The sequence below is a fragment of the Eublepharis macularius genome, chromosome 4 (assembly GCF_028583425.1).
Source record: "Eublepharis macularius isolate TG4126 chromosome 4, MPM_Emac_v1.0, whole genome shotgun sequence".
NCBI lineage: Eukaryota > Metazoa > Chordata > Lepidosauria > Squamata > Eublepharidae > Eublepharis > Eublepharis macularius.
In genome coordinates this window covers 34,564,537-34,583,369 of record NC_072793.1, presented here as the reverse complement: position 1 = coordinate 34,583,369, position 18,833 = coordinate 34,564,537, and positions in this window count along the sequence as shown.

Here is an 18,833-nt window from a genome sequence, read left to right as displayed (position 1 = left end):
ATTTAAACCACAGTAATTTCGATCAGGGAGCATCTACATGCTTGGAACTGGTAAAATAAATGAATAAATGAATGGAGTTCTTTCTCTGGTAGTTTCAGGTGGATAGCTGTGTTGGTCTATAGTAGAAGAGCAAGATTTGGGTCCAGTAGCACCTTAAAGACCAACTAGATTTCCAAGGTACGAGCTTTCGAGAGTCAACACTCCCTTTGTCAGATACCTGATGAAGGGAGCTTTGACTCTCAAAAGCTCATATCCTGGAAATCTAGTTGGTCTTTAAGGTGCTACTGGACTCAGATCTTGTCTCTTTCTATGGTAGTGTATTACAATAACACTCATTTAATTATATGCTTATATAATTTTAATAATACAGAGTCTAAACTTTTTGCTTGGAATTCTGATGTATTTTGACAAACAGAACAAAATATGCAACATGTTTGAGAAAGAAAAGGTGGTTCATTAAGCTAAAGCTGACTTCGCATGCTGCTCTCTTAAAGAAATATGTTCCTTCTCTTAGCTAGAAAATGTTATAAATCCCTCTTTACAGGCCACTGTGTGATGAAAACATCACTGTGGGAGGAAGACTCAAGTCGCCTGATTATAAATTTTAAAAGAAATAGCAAAATACATTTTAAATAAAACAAAACAAAAATCCCATCTCCTATTGTAAAAATTCATCACCAGTGAACTGCATAAGAATCCTGGAAGACACTAAGCAACAGTGGGAGCTCATTTTATAAGTTCCTAAAATACTACACAGAACTCTAAGCTTTGTTATTTTTAGTAGGATTTGGACGGCGTTTGCTGAATTCACTAGTACTGGAGCAAAAGCATCACTAAGCATTCCGTCTTCTGCATGGTATAGTTCAAAGGGGTGGCTCCAACCCTTCCATGAATGGATAGGTTTTGCAGAAAAATTACCACTTCCCCTTCCCCTTTGCAGCTCCCTGGGGGATCAGGAACCCCTAGGGAACTATATGGGATGCAGAAATCTTCCCCACTCTAATATAAGCTTTTGCTCTACTTGTGGGCTGGCTCTGCTCATGCAGAAGTGTCAAACAGCCCTTCATGATACAGCCTCCCCATACCAAACCTTACATCGTTCTAAAAGGTCCCCCCAATCCTCATAAGCATTTTTACAGGGGAGACAGGGAAGGGATCAGCACCGGTAAGGGAAGATAGCAACATTCCCTTGCCGCAACTCATTCCATTTAGTATTGAATTCAATCTGATGGCTTTAGCGCTATACCGCATTGCACCATGTTTTTTTTGTAGAATATGCAGAAAGGGGAAATTAGGTTTATCAACCAATGCACAAGTATAAAAGTGTGTTATTATACTTAACAAATATTCTAACTAGTATAAGGAACTAACATGGATTTTTAAAGGATTAACTGACACTTTTCCAAAAGGAATTCCAGCGGTATGGGAAATGCAAGGCAAAAATTTGTTCTGAATGCTTGACAAGAAATTCAAGAACTTGACCATCTTAAAAGAAAAGAGGCTGAAGGGACAAATTCATCATTCTCTATAGGAACTCCCCTCACTCCCATTGTATCACAGACCTGATTCTGTTTCACGATCATTATATAACAACCATATACCCATTTTTTCTGGAGGAGTTCTAGCAAATGAAGCTTCTTTATACCAAATCAGACTGTCTGCCCATCTGGCACAGTACTGTCTACTCTGGTGAGAAGTAACTCTCCAGCATCTCAGGCAGAGAAAAGTCATTCCTAACATCTAGTACCCAAGAAGATCCTTTTACTGGAGAGATCTTTTAATTCTGACATTGCAGCCCCTCCCCAGTATATTGTTGGTATCTTGCAGCCCCTCCCCAGTATCTTGCAGCCCCTCCCCAGTATATCATTGGTATCTTCTTTGTTTTAGCAGGAAGTACAATGGTCCTCTCGTACTCAAAGAACCTCTCACCGTCCATGAATATTTCAATAGAAGAGACACAGAATCTTCAAGGTAAACTACATAAGGATTTAGATTTTTTTTTGAAAAAAAATAACTGAGTAACAGTGTGAAAGAGTCACCTTTTCCCTACAGATCCAAACTTACAAAATAAGAATCAGAAACGTCACTGCTTTGGGAATACTCTGCAGAAATAACCTCATGTCCTCTCCCAAATAATTTGGTCTGCCACAACACCAGCTTTTCTATAGCATAAGATAGTAGGAAGGACATACGGTTCGACTTTGTTGAAGAAGTATCGTCGTAGCAGGTATGCAATAGTGCTGATGATAAAGATAGTGGTGCACATGATCCTTCCCCATTACCAAACCAGGGGCATCACTGGGCTTTCCAGGGAGCATAAGGTGGAATAGCCTGGCCCTTGAATGCCCTGGGACGGAGACCAGCGTGCAAAGCCACAGTGGATGGTCTGCTTTCTTCTCAGTCACCTGCAGGCTCTCATGACGGCTTTCAGAGAAGATTAGAGTGGGATAAGATGTAATTAATGGGCGGGGAAATGAGGACACAGACTTCCAGCCCCCAACCTACTGGAAAGAAGGGAGCAGTTACTTGGACTGTCCATATCTACGGGCTTTTCCTCTGTGCAATGGCCTGATACATAAACAGAAAAAACAAGTGGTCTTCAGTTGTGGGGAACATGTCCCCTCTTATCCCATCCCTCCTGTAATTCCTTCCCATCTGTTACCAAGTGCTGGGAATAGCCTTAATTCTCTACTGAGTGCAAAGGTCTGCAAAATGTATTTATTTTATTTAAAATATTTCCATCATGCCTTTCAATTAAAAATCTCCCAGGCAGCCACAATAAAGCATGCTTCATATGTTATGTTTTGAAATCAGGGAAACTGCTTCTATTCTGTAGGCTTGTTATGTCCCAGAACAAGGAACAATTTGAAATGAAAGGATGGGGTAGATGAGGTGCCCATTAAAATAAGCCTAAACTCATACAGGAAAAAGTTGTCTAGCAACATCGCTTGTGCATAATCCACTGGGAAGTTTTGCTGCTTGCACAAGTCAACGTCCTAGGGATTACACCCTTTATTTCTGTTAGAGCTTCCTCCAACATCTATCACAATGTCTGCCTGATTCTCTCTCTACTTGGATCTATAGGTTTCTCTCTTTTTGTCAGCAAAACTATTTAAAATCTAGCTTTACTCTCTATTCTGCATAATGCACGATTTTCCTCTCCTCTCTAATACCCTTCCTCCTTGGTAATCTGTAAATCCCTTTGGTCATGGGCCAGCTGGCTGTTCTTTTAGACACTCTTTCGCTGCCTTTTCCCTGCTCCTTTGTTCTGCACGGATCTCTCTGTTGTGGTTCCCTCCAAAACACACACAGCATTTTCAGTTTGTCTCTGTTAAGCATACAGTTGTTATTCCCTGGCCTTTCTTTGCAGATTGTGCCTTGCTTTTCCCAACAACTGCTGGTGGACAAAGCAACCAGAGGAAACACCCCAGGAGGTTTTCTTGTGCCGTGGGATGTTTTCTTGTGCCATGGGGTGAAAGAAGGGTTAGAGCATCAGCTATTTCCCAGTACAGTAAATATATATGCTCAAATTAATGTCGATACCAATGGGTTCCAATTAAACCAGCTGCAGCTATATGGCCACTGCCACATACGTAAAAGGGCCAAGATTATACAAACGTTGTGTTTTTTGCCTAGTTTGTGTTGATAGGACTGGATGTCCTACACAGAACTCTAGTCTGAAGTATTCCCATCCCCTTCCTCCTTCCCTTTCATTACTATTGTCCCATACCCTCACATTACCTTTAATTTCCAGGAGTTCAAGGAGCTTCTCTCTACATGTTACTAAGACATAAAGGATTGTATGTCTAGTTCTCAATTCATGTGCAGGCTATTCTTGCTCAGTGCATATGAATGCTGCTTTCACAGGAGCTCCCTTTGTGTGACTGCATCTGCAAGTGATTCCGGAGGGCAAAGTACCAATTCAGCTCTGTTTTCACTGCAAGAACAAGTACTGTAGGCTCCTTTGAACTGCTGATTTGCATTTCTTTAAGGTGTGAGAAAGTGTCAAGATCTGCATTTCAATTAATGGATATGGGGGAAACTGGGATACTTTTAGCAGTTGAGGAGGAATTGGTAGCAAACACATGAATGTATTCATGCGGAGCAAATTGAAGCGTGACTGTGTGAGTGAGTGCATGGAATGTTGAGGGGGAGCATGTGAAATGATGTCCACTTGAGCATCCCAAGGTAGTAATGTGTAGAGAGACTCTAAGAACCAGTTGCTTCTTCTTGGTCCTCCCCAACCCAATGAACTGCACTAGCCACAATTCCTTTTGAATAGGTGATTTCCTTTCGTGGCCTGGTTTCTGGTTAGTTTGTCCCCTTGATCCTAAAAAATGAGCTGGCTCATAATGCAGTATGAAGGAGAAGCAAGAGGAAGAGGAGGAGGGGGCCATTTGGATCACAAAGGAATGATGTCTTTGAAAAGCAAGCAACCGATTGCTATTATGTTCCTTGAGTAGATTTGCTTAAAAGGGGGTGTGACACTGAACCCTTCAACAGCATGAGACTACTTACTTCAGGGGAGGAATGGTGACTCACCATCTATATTTCAATGGACAATTGCCTGTCAACCTTTATCATTCAGGCTTGATCTAAAAACTGATGAAGCTAAAGCCTGGTTCTCATCTACCCACATAAAACCAAATAACTGACCTTCACTGGACTGTGGATCTGTGGCAGGATTTCCAAATCCACTTTCTCAACTATAGCACTGTTTGGAAATTTCTGTTTTTTATTTTAACTGTCCAGTTTTTGAGGCAGCGTATTCCTTGGGTTCCTGGCAATTCTGAATGTTGACCTGGTTTTAATAATCATAAAAATTCTCTATAGACACAGACTAACATAGAGTGGGGGCAGGAGATTGGATATAGTTATGAATAAAGAGAGCTAACCATCTCTTCCGCGGAAGATTAGATGCAGTCTAGAGCAATATTTGTTCCTGTAGTTCTGACTCACTGACATTCAATAAACTTAACTTTCTGAAATCCTTTGAGCCAGGATACAACATATCAGTTTCAAACATCCTTGACTGACACAGAGACACCCTCCAGTTCAAAGGCACACCGTGTGAGCCGCCTAGCTAATGTTTCCTGCCCTAGACCCTGAGAGACCAAAGAGTAGATGGAAAGCCAGACTTAATGGCTTCTGAAGGTTTTTGCTTTTAAGATATGAATCAGTGGATCTTTATGGGAGCAGCAGGTGCATGATCGGAATAAGAAGTGAGACCTGGCTTTGAACCTGAGCTACGATCCTTGACAGTCTTTGCTTCAAGAGCCAGGGCCAAACGCAAGATGACATGAATATAATATTAGCCACCTGGCTTCTCCAAGCTCCCTATGTCATGTTCAGAACGGATTCATTAAAAAGTAAAGTTTCAGCAGAACGACATCTGTTATAAGCCTTGTTGCCAGTCTCTCTTTGTCAGGATATATAACTTGCAAAAGGGAAGCACCTTCATCAAGTTAGGCTGCAAAGGATGCAGAGCTAGGTAACAAACGATCTGATGGCACTATCGGGGAGGGGGGAGGATTAGAAAACGATCACATCCCAAGATTGCTGCTGTTGTGCTCCCAGCTTCCCTAGACTCGGTTCTCTTCCTTTCAGTTATGTTATGTTTATTTATTTACTTTATTTAAAACCCGACTTTCTCTCTAATGGGGACCCAAATAGCATACATTGTTCTCCTCTCCATCTTGTTTGCCTTGCCTTTGACCAAGAGATCAGGATCCGTTCTGAAAGACTGATATCCAAAGAGAGCCTAGAATCTATTTGCTCTTTACTGGGAGGAAAGAAATGTTATGCTAGAGTTTGAAGTGAACTTGGGGTGCAGCTTTAACACAGTGCAGTTTAGCACGCAGAGGTGGCTGACTGGCCACTCCCAGTTGGTCCTCCTGACCTTGTTTGATGTGTACAAAGTATATTATGACGGTTTTACTCATTTATGTGCTGCCTTATCAAGATTCTGCAAAATCAAAATGGAATCAGAGGTAAGAGATTGACTAAATATTTTAAAAATTATATTTTTTGCGATTGCGGGTCACTTTTATTTGCTATTCTGTTTTGAAGGATTGAATGAAATCCATGTTCATCCTGTTAGAAGCTTTATCCTAAGGAACCATAGTAAACAACCTCTGGGCCGTATCCAGTCCACTGGTGCCTGAACCTGCTTTAGAGAAGAGATGCCAAAGAGGGGAAGCTTCAGGGACGGGATGCTTCCAGGCCATTTGGGGAGCCCCGTTGACCCACAACCGTTCTCAAGGTAGCTCAGTCAGAACTGATTGCTGAACCCTTGTGCGCCTTTTTAACAGTCACACTACAAGCAAAAATTCAACAGATGCAGTTTTTCCTGAAAAGGGTGTATTTGTGTGCTGTGACAGGGAAAAATCCACCAGCTGAATTTTCTCACAGCAGTCAAAAACCAAGAGCTCTGTTAGAGACAAAGACGGCAAACCTCGTTCAGAGCCCGACTTCCATGCCGAAAAGCTACCCAAGCAGCCAGGTGGAAAGGAAAGGCAACACAGGAGGAGAGAGTCAGACAGACAGTGGCGCTCATGGAGAAAAGGCAAGGATCAGAAAGGAGAGCCCCAAAGCTAGGGAAATGGAGGCAATTACAGGTATGAAGAAGAACAGCAGGACTGCAATCACCCACAAGATTGTTTCATCGCCTCCTGCAGTGGCGAAAATGGAGGATGCCCTGCAATGCACTCGGTCGTTTTTACTGCTGTGCTCAGGCTGAAGAAGCGCCTGCCTGTCTCTAAAGCAGTTAGAAACTGACAAGACTCTGATCCTTTTGCTCTCTGACAAGCAGCAGGTCAGGATCCTGTCATTTCCAATCCACTCTAGGCTCAGCCTTGGCAGAGCACGCTTGGGTTGCTTTTAAAAGGGGGCAAGACATGGAAGCAAGGAAACAGAGAGGGGAAATTCAGGGGAACAGTGATGAGAGATAAGAGGAATGCAGAGTGACAGAAAGTGACAGGGAGCTTAATTAAAAACCCACAGAAGGGAATGAGACAGAGTCAGGAGATAAATGATGCAAGAAGGGAAAGCGGAACAAAACTTAGAGGAAACATTCAAGGAAAAGAAAAACGCACAGGCAAAAACCCACCAGGATAGACAGAGGGGGAATAAAGCAAGGAGGGAACTTTAATGGGTTTGTTTTTATTTTACCTTTGGAAGTTATTTGAACACACACTCAAAACCTCATGTTTAGTATGGAGAACATATTTACATGTTTGACAGTATTTGACTAAAGGAGCATGCATCTGATGAAGAGAACTGTGGTTCTCGAAAGCTTATGCTACAGTAAAGTTGGTTAGTCGTAAAGGTGCTACTGAACTCTTTTCTATATTTACATACGATCATGTTATTGTGCTGTGTCAAGTGAAGTAACAGTTCTCTCTTAATACATTTGCTAGTTTATGATGAATAAATGTTCCCATAATGGGCACTTCTGATTCCTTAGGTTATTTGTTTAAAACACTTTGTGGGAGGAATCTAAAGTCACATTTATTTGCAGGGGGAAACTAAACTGCAAAATTTGCCTATTGAAAAGGGTGTGTGATAGAAGAACTACAAAAGAGCCGTAGGAATAGGGACGGCTGATTAAAATTTTGCAGCAAACATTTTTTTTGTTAAACTTTATTTTCATTTTCAAGTATAATATTTTCAAGTATAATATTTTTTAACAATGTGTATAACGATTATTATAATACCTTTTTGTTCTTTTGAAGGTCTATCATTAGTGCCCATTTTTGTTTATAAGCATCTGGTTTAGTTTTAGTAATGTTCCGAGGGTTAGTCAAAGTTCCGGCGTGTTGTTTGATGCTTGTAATTTCAGTTTTTCATAGAACCTCAGAGGTCAAGGTATTCTCTTGTGTTTTAATAACTCAATCTGTTTATTAGTTTGGGAAAGCAAACATGTTTGACAGTATTTGACTAAAGGAGCTTTGACTTTTGAAAATCTTGTTGGTCTTTAAGGTGCTCCTGAACTAAAATCTTCATGTATTTAAGGACTATCTAGAGTAACACCAAAAGATAGTTTTTTTAAAAAAAATAGTGTTTATTTATGACTCATTTATATTATTTGTGACTGATTTAACTATTTAAATAATTGCCTTCTTAGCGGACTATAGCACTGAAAGAGGGGGAATAGAACTCAACCAGGCTCTATGAGAATGTGCATATTCAAAACGCAAAGTACACTTCTCGGTCAGAAAGGAATATGGTGCAGCCACCTGAAGAACAGCCATGAACAGGTCTCTAAACAGATGAACAGTCCGTTGAAAAATTGGCTCCCTGTTTGTGACTGGTGAACAGTACATGAGCTGAACTCAAAGGTGACTGAGCATCCCTTCATAGAAAGACAAAGTAATTTTGACATTTTTTGGAAATAACTGGCAGAGGCCGCCTTGTGTACCAGGACAATTGCTGTTGCTTCAAGCTTGATGCTAGGTTCCTGTCTCTGATACAACTTGATTGCTACCTGAATAACCTGGACATTTGTAAATGTGGAGTTTATTACAAAAGTTGCCATGAGGCTGCCTTGTAATCTCCCACCACTTGGGAAAGTAGGAATAGCAAAACAGTACCTCACTTTGTATAACAGACCTTGCTCCTCTTTCCGTAATAAATGTTTTTTCTAGTTGCAAGCTTCAAAAACGAAAACATGATAGCAATGAACTATTTTAATGGTAATTCATGACTTTTCTTAACTATCGCAATTTTAAACAATCATGATGTCATACTCCTTGCGTTTCTACCTTTTTGCTGCGATATGTTCAAATGCAACCAATGAAAAGTTCATATATTTTGTGCTGCTCCACTTCTTGCCCAATGCCTCCCTCAACACCTATTTTCAGTGTTAGCACAACCACAAAGAAACTGGCTGTGGAATTACTTCAAAGGAAGTTATAGATGAATACCTTCATATGCTGTTTTATCCATTTGCTCTGCCAGAGCCTTGGACCTTGTGAAGTCATCTAAGCTTATATCAGGTACGTAGGAAGCAGATTTACAATGCTGCTCAGAAACTGCCTCCTCAAAACTTCATATATGAGAGAGAGAGAGAGAGAGAGAGAGAGAGAGAGAGAGAGAGAACTTTTAATCACTCTTGCAGTAGAACCTCCTTTCCTCCCAGTCGAGTTCTCTCGGATAGCAGAAATTCTTCGTGTCATAAGAAAAGCTGTTCATTCATCAGATGAACCTGTATTTCTCCCCCCACGCTTTTCTACATGTTGAGTGACTAGCCTTATAAATAAATAGCCCTATGCACTAGATATGTATGCCAGCTGCCACAAATTACTTCACTACATATCTACTCGATGCCTACACATCATTCCTATGAAGTCCCTATAGCACCCTGCCCGCTGCAACCCACTTCTGCTCTCTGCGATCCACTTCCCATGCAGTGCTTATAGCACCCAGCCCTCTGCAATCCACTCTCTGCAATCCACTTCCAATGCTGTCGCTATAGCACCCTGCTCTCTGCAATCCACTTTTGTGGATTGTTAGCAGTCAGACCCCTTTCGCACGCTAAGAGGGCAGTCTATGAATGGAATATCATAAATGCTCCTCATAAGTCCAAGGCACTGCCTGGCGCAGAACTACCAGAACACGAGTTGTAAGTGCTTGACTGACTGACAGCCCCACCACACTCTGGAGAGACACAAAGATAACGAGGTTTCCTAAGAAAAACTTTGTCTAATCCCGTCAACACCCTGCTGCACTTTCCCCTCACCCACCTATCCTAATCATAGTTATTCAGCAAACCTGGTAGCTTTCCCATCCAGTGCTTACCAGGTCATCAAGCAATATTTTCACCTATAGTCTATCCCAGATAACCTCTCCCCACTTATTGTTCTACCTTCAGACAAACCATTAAGCCATTGTTTTTGAAAGCAAGACCTCAAGCTTGCCCCAGAAAATGTTTTGTTCTATTATTGGGCCCCCAGCCATGTTCTCTATGTGTGTGTGTTCTGGATCCATACACCCACCCTCAAGTTTGCTTGAACCTTCTTCTCCTCACCATGAAATGCTGGTCGTTTTCACTGCTGCCTCTGTGGACCCCTCCTATCCTTGAGACTGGTAATTATCACCCTCCCTGAAACAGCTTTCTCCCATCTTCCTCCTTTCTTTCATAGTTAGGCCTGTATGGGTGCTGTGTGTGATTTTCTGTACATTTGCCTTTTATTTTTCTTTAATAAAAAGACCTTTACAATTGAACATCTGCCTGACTTATTTGAGAGTTCCCTAAGGAATAATCCCAGTAAACATTGATGGAGATTCCTAGTTACCCCCTTTCGCTTTCCTCCTTAATGCTAATTCTCAAACCAATTAAGGAATCCTCCTATTTGGGTAACAAAATGGAGCTTTCACCTCTCCCTAAATAAGTTTTTTTAAAAAAAGAAAAGAAAAATCACTTTTGCCAACACGTTTGAGAAGATTTCTCGTTTCCTAAACTCTGCATGATCAAAGAGTTGTCTGTCCAGGCAATAGCTGTGCTGATTGCTGCTTTGTATGTGCACAACATTTTTTTTAACAGTTTGTTTCCAGATTCATAATGAAAGGGCTATCTGTGACCCTTGCAGAGGCTGCAGTGCATATTAGCTGCTTAGTGTGCAGCCAGAATAATTTGGTTGCTAGGAAACCTTTTGAATTACTGGCATAGAATAGCCAGACCTGCTTGTCCGTCAGAGCCAAGGTATCCAATCATGCAGGGAGGTGTAGGTATAGAGCAGGGGTGGCCAAATTTGCTTAATGTAAGAGCCACATAGAATAAATGTCAGATGTTTGAGAGCTGCAAGACATGATGCATTGAAGTGACTTCAGATGAAGAGGTGAGTTTGGAGGAGTGTCCTGAAAATGACATCACAGGAAGGGGTGGGGTTTTGGTGCAAGATACTGGAAGTGACATCATCAGAAGGGGTGGAGCTTGGGAAGAGCCATCACTTGACATTTGACTTGGAAGTGAAATCACAAAAGTGATGTCACATTCTTGCTAGGCTTCACCCCCAAAGTCCCCAGATAATTTCTGAGTCAGACCTGGCAACCGCAACATTTTTATTGAACATATGAAAGTTATGGAAAGAAAGAAGGAAGGAAGGAAAAAAGGAAAAGAGAGGGAAAGACATGGAAAGAAAGAAAGAAAGAAAGAAAGAAAGAAAGAAAGAAAGAAAGAAAGAAAGAAAGAAAGAAAGAAAGAAAGAAAGAAAGAAAGAAAGAAAGAAAGAAAGAAAGAAAGAAGAGGGAGGGAGGGAGGGAGGGAGGGAAAGACATGAGAAAGGAGGAAAGGGAGGGAAAGGAGGGAGGGAAATAAACTAAAATAAAATGTATGGCCACGGCAATACTCAGAGACCACCAGGAGCTGCACAATATGTCTAGAAGAGCCACATGTGGCTCCCGAGCCGCAGTTTGGCCACCCCTGGTATAGAGTGAACACAGCTGCCATACTACCCGAATCAGGGGTTTACTCTGGTTCTAGGCAAGCCACTTAGCTCCCATTTAGAGCACTACCTGAGCATAATTCTTAGCTTTAGTTTTAAAAATGTAAGTCCCTAGACCTCTCTGAGATAATAAGGCATATGTGCAATGAATACTCTTCCAATAATTCAATAAGAAGCAAGCCTGCACCTACCTTCCACGTTTGCCAATGACTGGAAGTCACTTTTATGACTGATATGAAATTGATCAACAAAGAGAAAATAAGCAAATTCCATTTGTCCACAGCCTGGTGAAGGAAAACAGGATCTCGTTATATGTCATGTGATAATATTTGTCTAGAATCAGGGCTTTTTTTCTGGGAAAAGAGGTGGTAGAAATCAGTGGGTTGCCAGCCCTCCACGCTGCTGGCAATCTAAACTCCCACCTTGCTCCAGCTGACTGTTGAAGCGGGGGTGGGGGGAGGGAGTTTTTTAAAGTTTAAATTGCCCTCCGTGTCGCTCACAAGCAGCTCCAAGGGCAATTTAAACTCCCCGCTTGCCCAGCTGACTTGCGCCAGTCAGCTGGAGCAGGGGTGGGGGAATATTTTAAAGTATAAATTGCCCTCCGCACCGCTCGTCAGTGGCGCAGAGGGTGAGCTAAACTTCCCTCTGTCTGGAGATCAGGGAGCGGAGCCACCAGCCATGTGACCATTTTCAAGAGGTGCCAGAATGCCGTTCCACTGCGTTCCAGCTGGAAAAAACCCTGGTCTAGAATGATGAGGTCAAATGTGTGTCCTAAAATTATTGTGCAGTAATTGGTGGGGTCACTTGAAATTCTTTCTTTTGCAAACATCTTGCCTGGTGCATTTACTACCTGTTTATAACACACTGTGTTTTGGATTGTAGTATCTTCAGGGGGCTTGTTTGTGAACAGTCTTGCCCTGTAGTTAGGGACAATGAGACTGAATTTGTAAGGCTTTGTGTTTTCTACTTTTAAAATGTTACTATTTTTATTTACTCTGAAGTACAAAATTAACAACGCAACCCTATGCAGAATTTTTTCAATATATTTTATTTTGAAAAACAACAACAACAACAACAACAACAACAACAACAACAACAACAACAACAACAAGGGATACAGAAAGAAAAAAGGATTATATAACATAGTTATGTGAATCAGAGATTGTTATATATAACAAAATATATAAAACAAAGTATTTTTCCCCATCATCCCCTTCATTAAATTTTTAAGACACTTTCTATGAAATACAATGACACTTACTTATATTAAGATATATTTATATCCAACATTTTAATTACAAATTTGATAACTAATCTTTTTTACTGATAATTGTTCTTAGTTATTCTTTATTTTCAGCTACATGGTCAAAAAAAGCTTTCCATTTTTCCTGAAATTCTAGGATTGGCCTATTGTGTATGTAAGATGTTAATTTTACCATTGACACATATTTGTATAGCTTATTCATCTGTTCAGTCAAATTGGCCTATTGTGTATGTACGACGTTAATTTTACCATTGACACATATTTGTATAGCTTATTCATCTGTTCAGTCAAATCTGGACAGCATTCTGTCTTCCATTTTGCTGCATCTCTTGCCACTGTCACCATATATTTAAATATTTCATTATGTATTTTTATAATATTACTTGGTAAGATATCTTAAATATTAAGTGTTATTAAATATTTTTAGGTCCAACACAAATCAGAACTTTAATATCTTTTGCATCTTTAAACCAACGGACTGTGGAGTATTTTAGCACAGCATCACACTGTAATTCTCCTGACTAGAGATGGGCATGAACAGAAAAAAACCCGGAACATGATGTTCATTGTTCATTGCCACCCATGAACAGGGACTCACAAACAACCATGAACATGGCCCTGTTCATGAACATGTTCATGGTTGGCTGTTCGTGGGGGCCAGCAGGCTCTCCTCCAGTCATCATCCAAGTCAAGTTCCCTACTGCACCACTCCCAGAAACCTGACCTGAGCAGGCACCAGGAAAGGTACCAATAATAAATAATAGCTTGGCCCAGAGCCTGGCAGCAATCCTGGAATTTGAAGGGGCAGATCCCTATCCCACCACACACAAAGAAAATTCAAGCTCCAATGCACTCTCTCTATCAAAATGCCAACAGCAACTCTCTCCCTCTCCACTGTCTGCAAACTAAGCCACAGCTGGGAGCCCCCTCCCCCCTGCTCTTTGTTCCCTTGTAACAAATTTGGAGCTCCATACTTGAAAGGAAGACCTGCCTATCAAGCTAAATTGGGCTTAGATTGGGGTTTCCAGGGCAACAGCAGGAGTTCAGACAGAGTTCAGACAATCCCTGCCTAAGTTGCCAAGGGAATTGATTGCAGGTGCCAGACTGTCTGGCTTGACAAACAGCAACGAACAGCAATGAATGAGGCTTGCAACGACCACCTGTTCGTTTAGAATGGGGCCTCTTGAACAGCTTGTTCGGGAACAGCAGATTGGGCTGCTTGTGGCTCCCCCCCCCCCCCGTATTGCTGTTCGTGCCCTTCTCTACTCCTGACACACTAAACATGATAGTGGTAACATTTCAATATTCGCAGTACTATCCTAAGCAGAGTTGGTTACACCTATCTGTGTCATTTGCATTCAATGGATTTAAGAAGGGATAACTTGTTTAGGAGAACACGGTTAGTCTCAAACTTTGCCACTGTAGTATGGAAATAATTTATCATATTTCTGCATATAGTTATAGTTCAATAAAAGTTGTTTTAAGTGTTTGCAGCTCAGTTTCAAACAAGATAAGGAACTTGCTAAAGTTATTTGTTCTGTAGAGTAATATGGACCTCAGGCGTTCCAAAATGAAGATGGAAGGTGCTTGCACTTAAGATTAATTCCTTTGAGCATATGCAGAGTGTCTTGCCTTTGGGGGCGGTGTTTGGGTATGCTGTGGGGTCTTTTGTGAAGGGAGCCAACATCAGTCTCCCTGCCTGGCATAACAGTGAACTCCCAGAATCTGTCACGTGATAAAGCCTCTGCAGTATGATGCCACTTGACTGATGGCATGCAAAAGCATGTAGGGAGGGGTTAGTTTCTACTCTTGGCTGGCCAGTTTGCACAGCTGCTAAGAGCCCAACGCAAAGTTGGGCAAAGATTTTTCTTTGTTTTAACACTCTTTCCCCCCTTGAAATATGGGCTTCCCTCCATAGCTTGATCTGAACTAAATAATTAATATTACTGTTTTTCTTGAAGGGAATTGTGTTTATACTCAGATGTTTAACTTATTTCCATTACCTTATTTTCTAATCTTCCCATTCTTTGTGCTCCAATTTTTACACATTCCTTTCTTTCATTTTCCATTCTCAGTAAAGGTTTTGATGCCAACTATTATTTCAGCTCTTTAAAAAAATCCTTATTTAATTCTATAATTCTCTCTCTGTATTGCTTACCAAACCTGGATTGTTCCAAATGCCTGTGAAGTCTGTGGTTAAACTGTGTGTATTCCCCCTATGACTTAACCTTCTACACATCCTGTTTCTATTAGGCATTTGCATGCATCGGGTATATGAAAAGCAAATTATTTGAGGACTGTTAGATACAAAAAAAAATTAATCAAAACCATAAATGTTAGATCTCACTGGTTACATCTGAATAAAGTAAGCATGTATGATTAAAGTGTAAGTTTTACTTTTTACTTTTTATTATTTCTGTTTCTTTTTTTTGTTTGCATTTTATTTATTTATGCTACTTTTACTCAACTTTCCTGGGTCTATACAATTTCACTGTAGTATATCAACACAACTAGTTGTTGAGTTGATACACTAATTGTTCTTTTTAACTTCTTTGTTCTGTAATTTCCACAGTCTTAAATCAACATGTCATCTTCATTGTTATTGTTTCACTGATAACTTCCATATTGCCTTGGCTGGTTATCAGTGGCATTGATTTTAATTTCCTTTATTTTTGGTTGTTTTAAGGTCACTGTTATAGTACTCTTAGAGAGTAATCCTAAGCTTTCGGGTGCCAGTATCCTATGCTTTTTCAGCAGAGAAAATCTTTAATTTCCCAGTTCAAAGGAGATGAGAACGCAGGAACTGCACTGCATTCCATAGCAATGGACCGTCTGTATGTCATGTTGATGCCGCCTGTCAGTCACACTTGGAAGCAGCCAAACAATGCACCTCCTGCTGGTATGCTCCTCTGACATCACCCTGTCACCGCCAGCACATAGAAAACAACACGAAAATGAATAAAAGAAGCACAGCATCCTCCATGGTATGCCCAGTAACTACCACAGTTTATGACAGGTGAAACAACAGGGAAGGATGTCTAAGTACTCCAGCCATATCACCTAGACACCTTCACAGTTCACTTAGCAGATGCAGCCCTTAGTCAAAGCCTCCCCTAAGCAAGGGCTCAGATTCCCATGGGGGGAGGGGTGGCCTGAGGAGCAGCTTTTGGCAAGGCAAGGGGGCATAGACATTTGGACAACAATAAAGGAACACACAACTACATATCCTCAGAAGGCATTTCTGCCATCTCCCCAATAGCTCACTGAATAAAAGTATCTGTGTAGGAAACAGGAGGGAAAGAGTCATATATCAACAAGGGAGAGGCTGTGAATTAGGTATTGCACAGCTTTGCATTGGGGGTTAGGACTGAGCTGTCCAACTCATAAAAGGCAGTCAATTGCCATGAGAGCCTTGGCAGGCAGCCCTGAAACTTCATTCTCAACAATTAGAGCTACAATTGTATGTCTTCAGCTTCCACACTGCTGGCAGATAATGATAATACTAAATTTTCTGTCAATAGAAGGCATAACTTAAACTGAGCATGTACAGTGCTTCCTCTTTAATAACATTGCTGCAATTTTAGTCCAAGTTAGAGATGGGCATGAACAGGAGGAAAAAAACCGAACATGATGTTCATTGTTCGTTGCCATCCACGAACAGGGATTCACGAACATCAATGGACATGACATGTTCACGAACATGTTCGTAGTTGGAGGTTCACGTGAGCCAGAGCGGCCCCCTTGGGGCTTAGCTGAACTTGAGCTGGGGAAAGGAGAGTCCATGGGTCCCTCCCTTTCCTGTCAGTTTCTGTTTACAGTGGCAAAAACCAGACTGTCTGCTGGAAGCTACTTTGAGGGGTTACAAACTGACCTTCCCAATGTCCAATACCCGCCAAACTTGCAAGGGACATAGTCCTCATTGTCCTCTGAAGACCTCCCATATTTCAGAGAGATTGCAACCCGGGAAAGGCATGTCAACCATATCTTATAATGTGTGGTTTGGGCCTTCTAACTGAGAAACCCAACAGACACATTTGTTAAACTATCTATTTCCAAGATGCCATTTTTTCTTTAAGTCTACCTTGCTTAAACATTTTTTTGTGGGGGGAAGGGAAATCCTCAAACATTCCATTTTTGAATTTTCCTCACAGTTCAACTGTGTTTGATAGTTGCTTCATTGCAACTTGGAAGCACGTTCTCCCCCCACCCCCAATGTACAGGTTTATGGAAATCTTGGAGATGGGTGAGATTCCCCCCTCCAGTTCACCTTGGGTGTGATTTCCCCTGCCCCCCTAGCACATCTTGGATTCTAACTCAAAAAGCTGAAGTATTAACAAAAATACATATTAAATAAATGTTAGCTACATGAACAAATGCTTATGTTTTTTATGAATGCTTGTTGATTTCTCAGGCATTGTTGACACGGTATTTTTATACAACTTTCCTTTCTCCTTTCCTTGATATTATGAACTAGATAATTTTCTTTATTATCCATTTCATAACATATTTGTTAACTTCACTGTAATTTAGAAATATTTTTGAATGATTTTTTTCCTCCTCAGTTTTTTTTTCTTGGACTGTTATTAATTGTTGGTTGCTTAATTTGGAACATCTTCCTTTTTATTTATCCAAGGTTTTCCTGTGTTCTTATCTTTTTTTTGTTACTGTATAAAACCTTTATTGTGCTTTATTATATGAAACATTTTATATGCTTTCAAACAATTCTTTCTCTTATATATTATCCTACTATATAAAAAGTGAGCCGTATTGGCGATGACTCAGTTTTTATCCCTGTGCAGGTGCACTGAGGGGCCTGCAAGTGCACCTGCACCAGGATAAAAAGTGAGTAATTGGTGTGCCAGTGGGGCCACTGTGGGGCATTGGGAGGGCTGTGCTGGGCCTCTGTGTCACCTGTGGCAGGCCTCTGAGGGGCTGCAGAGGTGGTGGGAAGGTGCAGTGTGGCATGGTCTGCACCAGGCCTCTGTGCCACCTGCGGCAGGCCTCTGAAGGGCTGTGGAGGTGGCAGAAAGGCTGCAATGGCGGGGCGGGGCTTCCTGCAGCTGCTGAGAGGCATTGGGAGGGCCATGCCGGTGCTGCCCTCCCAAGACCCCGCTGCTAGAGCCCATTGTATTTTTTATCACAACTGGCTCTGTCGCCAGTATAAATATAAATGTTCTAAGCTGCTGTCTATTTAACATTAGCACTGTTTTTAACCGGTTTTCTTTATAGACTTCCTTTTCTGCAATCATATTCATGTCTTTCATGTTTTTTTATTGAAGTTTCTTCAGCTTATTTTATGTCTGTTATAAATTTGCTGTCCTAAATTGGACATGTTATCTAAGGCTTTCTGACTGTGCTGGTTGGTTTATTTACTTCCCTTTCTTTTTTTCCCTTAGATGTGCATTTTCATCTACTTTGCTTTAATTTTTTTCTTTCTCTCTTTTTTGTTTGCATGGTATTTATTTCTTCCTTGTTGATTTTTCTCTGTCAAATCTCTGTTCTATTTTTTTCTCCATCTAAGAAATGAACGTCCAGTTCAGCCTGTAAATTGTCCTTTGTCTTAGTATGTCTCCACAACTTGTAAACAGTTGGCAGCTGTTTTTCAAATATATACACCTGTCAAACCAACTGTCAGTATTCCTGCATTCTAATCTTTGCCTTCATCTTTGCCCAGCTTGTCTCCAAACCTTTTCCTTCTACTCGGGGCGTGTTTCCTTTTTGTTTTCCTAACACTGTCAACTTTATTTCTGCTCTGTGCATGTTCAAAAATGGAGATGTGCATATATTCTTAAATTATTCCACCACCAGCCCCATTAATATTAGCACACTCTGTAAGAGATATTATCAAATGACACCTTGATAGACACAGACTGTTGATGTTACAATCTTTTTAAGATAAGCATGGTAATTATTTTTTTGTTTGCTCTAGCCAAAGAAAATTCTTTCACCCTCACACTGGTCTACGATTATCCTTTTTGCACAGTAGCATGTAAAACCCCCTATTGTTATTGGGGACCCTGTCATGACTTTCCTGTACCAAGATCAATCCTTTACCTGAAGGGTTCTCTTAGCAAAAAACATTTTTTAAACATTGGATAAAAAAATACATGTTGCTTCTTCAGTTC